Source organism: Dama dama, chromosome 33 (assembly GCF_033118175.1).
Source record: "Dama dama isolate Ldn47 chromosome 33, ASM3311817v1, whole genome shotgun sequence".
Lineage (NCBI taxonomy): Eukaryota > Metazoa > Chordata > Mammalia > Artiodactyla > Cervidae > Dama > Dama dama.
Genome location: NC_083713.1, coordinates 26,639,797 through 26,645,796, shown reverse-complemented (window position 1 = coordinate 26,645,796; position 6,000 = coordinate 26,639,797). Strand labels below are relative to the sequence as shown.

Sequence of the window (6,000 nt, the reverse complement as noted above, 5' to 3'; positions counted from 1 at the left end):
CCCCAGTATGGGGTGCCGTGTGAAGCCTGCGGCGGCCTGGCAGGGTTCCGGGGCGCGGGGCGCAAGGTGCCCTAGGGGTGCAGCCCGGGAGCCGGAGCGCCCTCCCCCGCCTGGCTGTCTGGCGCGTCTGCGCTGCGGCCAGCCGGGCGGCCGTGCGGGACGCCTGCAGGGAGGCCCCGCGGTTCCGCGCTCGGAGGTAGGTGGTGCTGTTGCCGTGACTGTCTTCCTCATTGGCGCGGGGCGGAGAGGCGGAATGTTCAACTCCTGACTCGGGCGGAAGCGTGGGAGCCGCGCCGCCGGCAGCCGTCCCCTCGAACTCCAGAAGCCGTCCCTGCCCTCGCCGCGCGCGGGGCCTCGGCGCCCCCGGCTCTTGCTCGCGCCCGGCCTGGGAGCCAGGTAAGGGGCCAGGCCGGAGGCCGCGGGGAAGAGGGTGGGGGGCAGGCCCATCGCGATCGCGACTCGTCCCGGCGTCGCGGGCCCAGGCCCTGCCGCGGTCCGGGCTCCCACGGCAGGCACCCCCGCCCGATGCGGAGCCGGCGTCCCGGGCTCCTGCGGCCTTGCGCGGCCGGGAGCGGCTCGGGAAGTTCGCGCGGATCCGATGCAGAAGTTGGCGCCCGGAAGAGTGGGGCGCAGCGGGGGCGTCTCCGGCCGTCTCAGCCAGGCGTGCGGCGCCTCCGGGTCGCCGCTTTCCCTCCCCGGACGCCGGAGCGCCGGCCTCGCCGGGGATTACCCGGGCGTCTCTCGCGAGGCGAGGCGCGAGTCTCCCAAATCAGCGCAGGGTGCAGGCCGCTTCCCGGCAGAGGTGCTTGCGGGCGAGGAGAGCCCACTAACTTTTGCTTTCCTGCCGGCCGGCCCAGGAGCTCGCCTCCCGCCAAGGGCGACCGCGCCAGCCCTGCGCCGTGAAAGGGGAGCCCGCGCCCTCCCGCACCTCGAGGGGCCCCCGGGCCTTCCGCGGGCGCCAGGGTGGCCCCTTTGCCGACCCGCTGGCGTCCCGGATTCCTGGGCTCGGGGAAGTGCACCAGGCCTGGAGGTAAAGGCTGAGGCGGCCGCCAAGCCGCCTTGGCTCCTGACAGCTTGCAGACAAACTTTAATAGAAAACTGACCAGAGGACATCGAGTTGCTTACTGAATGGGCAGTCGTTGTTAGAGTGCTGAAAATGTTCGTTTCTGATGTGCCTCTGGGTCTTGCACAAGCACTGTTTATGGGGAAACTTAATTACTATTTTTGTTACTTTCTTTAATAATGAAAGCAACACCATTTAGTGTCCTATTCCAGTGATATTACAATAAGCAGCTTCTCATGAATGATAGTGAATTAGAATAGACTTACAGAATTAATTCGATGATTTTTGAGCTAAGGTGGTTGTTCAAGTATATTCATATTTTAACCTTAAAGCTGTTTCATGAGAAACGTTGCTCTCCTGACCTCCGTTGAAATGAACAGCTAGGATTCCGTGGAATCAAACCGACAGACACATTTAGACAAAATGTAAACAAGTGATCCAAGACAGTTAATGTCTTCTTTGTAGTAGGCCCATCTCCACAATGAAATATCATGTCGTTTTTTGACTTTCAAAAAATACAGAATGGCTTCATTTTAATTATAGTTTTAGTCATTTGTGGAGCCTTTGTTTTCTGTTCCTCTACAATAGTGAGAGATTTGGGAGATTGTAAATGAATGCGAATTTAGTTTGTTTGGAAAGAGGGAATTAAGATAAAGAAACATGGTCTTTTAGAGCAATGTGTACTGTTTAATCTTTCACAATTTAATTTTTATTATAACTTTCTGGGGATTATTTTGGGAGTTTTTTTAATCTGGAAAATATTTTTGTTTATATCAAAAGTTTTAGTGGTAATAATTCCAGAGTAAATGACCATAATGGCAAGGACATTTTTTTCTTGTCTAGGAAAGCAAACAGATGATTGATCTCTTTTCCTTATTCTTTCAGGGAACACATAAGGACAAATTAAAAAGAGAGAGAGAGAAATATCCAAATATTAAGCACTGAGGATTTGGATCTAAAAATGGATGGTCAAAGATCTTGGGAACTAAGGGACCTTCTTGCCAAATAAGGATACTTGGCAGGCTACACTGTGTATTTTAAGTTAGCACAAGAGTGAGTGTTATTGGCAATATATTGGCTGAATGCCTATCTGGAAAGAGCAGTGAAACTGACTTTGATAGGGCTTCAAAATTATAAACAGGAGTTAAGAGGGGCGTGGAGTGAATAATCTAGTCATCAGAGAAAACACTGGAGAAATTACAGTGATGTTTCATGAAAAGGGGTCAGACATGGAGTGAAACTATTAGTGTGGGGTGAAAGAGAAAAGTGGATAGTTGATTTTAGAAATTGTTAGATTCAGAGGAAAGAAAGAGAATCAGTGATTTAAAAAAAAAACAAAACAGAGAAGAGTGTTTGTGGTGATATAATCCTTCTTGGAATAAGATAGCCTTATATCTGTATCCAGAGATGTTGGAAGTCAAAATTAATTTGCATCATTTACTTTCCATTTTATTTGACCCAGGACAGATTGACAGGGAGCGGATGTCCTGTCTCTCTGAATGCAATAGAAACAGCTCAAGCACCTTTTGGTGTACTGCAGGGATCATTTAGGCTACTTCTTGTGTGGCTATTAACCTTGTCCCACTACACACAAATAAGCAGAGTTCCAGCTGTGACCAGGAAACTGTACCTGGGAAGGAAAGAGAGCTATAAATGCTCGAGCTTAGATTGGTCTGACTGATATGTGGGTGCTTTTGTGTCAGACCCTCCTCTGGACAGCTGAACCATCGATTATGCTCTAATAGCAGTTAAATAATCCCAACACAGTAGAAGATGCTGTGAGAACAAAGAAGCCAGGCATTTGACATCCTAATCCCAGCGTCACGATGGCTTCTGGGAAATTAAAGCCTCATGTTGAACTTTAGGTAAATGGTAAGCAATCTAATAATTACTAGAATAAGAAAAGAGTTTGTTTAAAGGGAGGGGGAAAAAAAGACAAGTTAGAAAGAGAAGGCAGAATGATAGCATGGGGAAAATGTGGTGGAAAAAATGTTGTGACTTTGAAGTCAGACCTGAATATGAATCTCAGCTGTGTCACTTTTAAGTTAGACAACTTTTACATGCTTGATCCTCAATTTCCTCACATGCAAATTGGGGACAGTAATCCCTGCTTCCTAAGCAGAAGGATATGAGACAGCCCATGGAAATGCTTCAGCCAGCGCATGAAACTTCAGCCACCATCACTGAGTGGTGGAGAAGGGGTTTTCCACGTTCCCGAGTTACTGAGAGAAAGCTGCCTGTCTCACCTGTTCCCAGCTAAGGCTTGCCCTTGGTAGCCTGCCCTGTTTCCAGATTATACTTATGTGTACATGGAGGGCTAGCAGATTTTCATAGCTATTTTCCTGCTTTGCATATAAGGATTTCTAAAGCAACTTTGTGCATACCTCTGGGTTTATACACGATTTATACACAGCTTTGTAATATTCTTGGGGAGGGGGAGGAGAATCTGAAAATTAGTACTTTTGAATTTGAAGAATTTCAGAGCTATAGGAATAGTGGTTGATTATGACCTAGAAGACCAATATTGAAACCATTCTCACAGCTAATTTTGAGTACAGATTACCTTCAGGGACCAACGTTCTTTATGGACTCATCTCTGGACCTCCAAAGAAGAAAATAAAAAAGAGAAGGCAAGAGTTGCTGCCTGAAGATCATGGAGTAAATCTTTGCTGATTGAACTTTTCTACCAAAATGTCCTATTTAGGGGAAGAATGCATTCCTTCAGGGATCTGTAGGTATAACCATAAATATTTCCGGTGTAAGCAAGCACTTTCTCTCAGATCCTGCATTTGATCTTAAAAATTCAGGTGACCTTGGCATTCTTTTCTGTACTGTTTGACTTATTGAACAAACCACTACAAACAAATGCCAAGCAACTTTCTTCCCCCAAATCTTAAAGGAAAATCAATGCTGTAAGATGTGTGTTTGTTCATATACCTTCTTCACAGAGCTGGGTACTCCCCCTGAGGGAGCACCCATGTTTGAGGAGCTTGGACCGGGTTCTGGTAAATGGTACTGCACCATTGAGCTTCACAGCCCAGCCCGATGCATGGGGTAATGCAGTTCCATTATGCTGAGAAAAGAATAGTGTAGATCATCATCCAAAGAGTTTTTATTTTCTGTGGTCACACTGGGGCTTTCAAGGTCAGAAAAGCTCTTTGCTTTGGAAGTCAAGAAGAGGGGGAGATAGTTGTGGGATAGAAATGTGAAGTATAGTTTCACCTTCTCAGCCAGTTGAGGAGGGGAAATTTAGGAGGACAGCCCAGTGATCTCCATTATTCCCACCATTGACATTGACACCGGGCTTCTCCACAAGGGAGGGCTCTGTGTGTGTCAGGTTCATGACTGTATCCCTCAGAAGGGAAGGGAGAGGTCGGTTAGTCATGGCGTCCTCACAGGGTTGGTGTGAATCTTTACGAAACTCTTCATTCCTCTCCTGGTCTCCTCCCTCACTCCCCTTGAACACGCTCAGTGATAAGGAACTCACTACCTAACAGGGTGGCATATTTTCTTGTTAGGCAGCTCTGATAACCCTGAATTCCATCTGTAACTTGTCTAGAGATAGCACGGCCTCTGGCTCTGTGATACATACTATAGAGTCTTCCTTTGGTCTTATCTAATGTTAATGCCCCGGGTTTTGTTTGTTTTCTTGTTACTTCAAGGTTACCAAGTTTTAACTCTCATACTTCCCCTTCTTCGGGAACCTTTATTCTAGGTTAGTCCAAGATTAATGGCAACCCACTCCAGTGTTCTTGCCTGGAGAATCCCATGGATAGAGGAGCCTGGTGGACTATAGTCCACAGGGTCACAAAGAGTCGGACACGACTGAGCGACTACACTTATTTACACTTAGGAAGGTGAGATACTTTCTATTTGACAAAAGTAGAAATAAGAATAGAAACAAGAGCTGAGTAGAAGCAGGATCTTGAGTGGGTGGGCTTATTGACCGAGTAAATCTTTCTTACTTATTAGCAACTGCTTTCTCCTCCACCCCAACCCGCACCCCCAACACCTGTGAATTCCTCTTCTAGCCAACCCATAGAAATATGCCCACTCCACGCTTTTTTGCTGTAGTCAGACTCTGACCTCGTTCTCTTCCTCAGGCCTCCAATCACTCAATGCTCAAAACTTGTAATTGTTTGACACGAGAAACACCTGCACTGATCCATGTCCTGGGTTGTACCTACCGGGAGTCTCCTAGCTAGGCTTCTGTTTGAGCAGGGACACATTTCCACAGGGCATTTCTGGGCGTCAGTACCCCTTCTCCCTACATTTCTGTTCCTCATGTATTTTGCTTCTAGTAACAACATTTCTGGCAAGAAAGTATGTCATAGAAGTCTCTCTTTATTAACTGAAGTATTTACCCTGTGGCTCAAGTAGAGATTTATGTTCATTTCAGTTCTCAGTTGCTCAGTCGTGTCTGACTCTTTGCAACCCCATGAATCGCAGCATGCCATGCTTCCCTGTCCATCACCAACTCCCGGAGTTTATTCAAACTCATGTCCATTGAATCAGTGATGCCATCCAACCATCTCATCCTCTGTCGTCCCCTTCTCCTCCTTCCTTCAATCTTTGCCAGCATCACGGCCTTTTCAAATGAGTCAGCTCTTCGCATCAGGTGGCCAAAGTATTGGAGTTTCAGCTTCAACTTCAGTCCTTCCAATGAACGCCCAGGACTGATCTCCTTTAGGATGGACTGGTTGGATCTCCTTGCTGTTCAAGGGACTCTCAAGAGTCTTCTCCAACACCACACTTCAAAAGCATCAATTCTTTGGTGCTCAGCTTTCTTTATAGTCCAACTCTCACATCCATACATGACTACTGGAAAAACCATAGCCTTGACTAGATGGACCTTTGTTGGCAAAGTAATGTTTCTGCTTTTTAATATGCTAAGTTGGTCATAACTTTTCTCCCAAGGAGCAAACGTCTTTTAATTT

At 47.1% G+C, this 6,000-nt stretch overlaps 1 protein-coding gene across 1 annotated transcript in view; it reads left to right on the top strand.

The window, feature by feature from the left end:
• Positions 1-226: 226 nt before the first annotated feature.
• MAP3K20 (mitogen-activated protein kinase kinase kinase 20) overlaps positions 227-6,000 on the top strand; it is a 164,348-nt gene continuing 158,574 nt past the window's right edge. The window contains exon 1 of the mRNA XM_061135597.1: positions 227-396. The gene's annotated coding sequence lies outside the window, so the exon portion shown is untranslated. The remainder of the gene's footprint in view (positions 397-6,000) is intronic.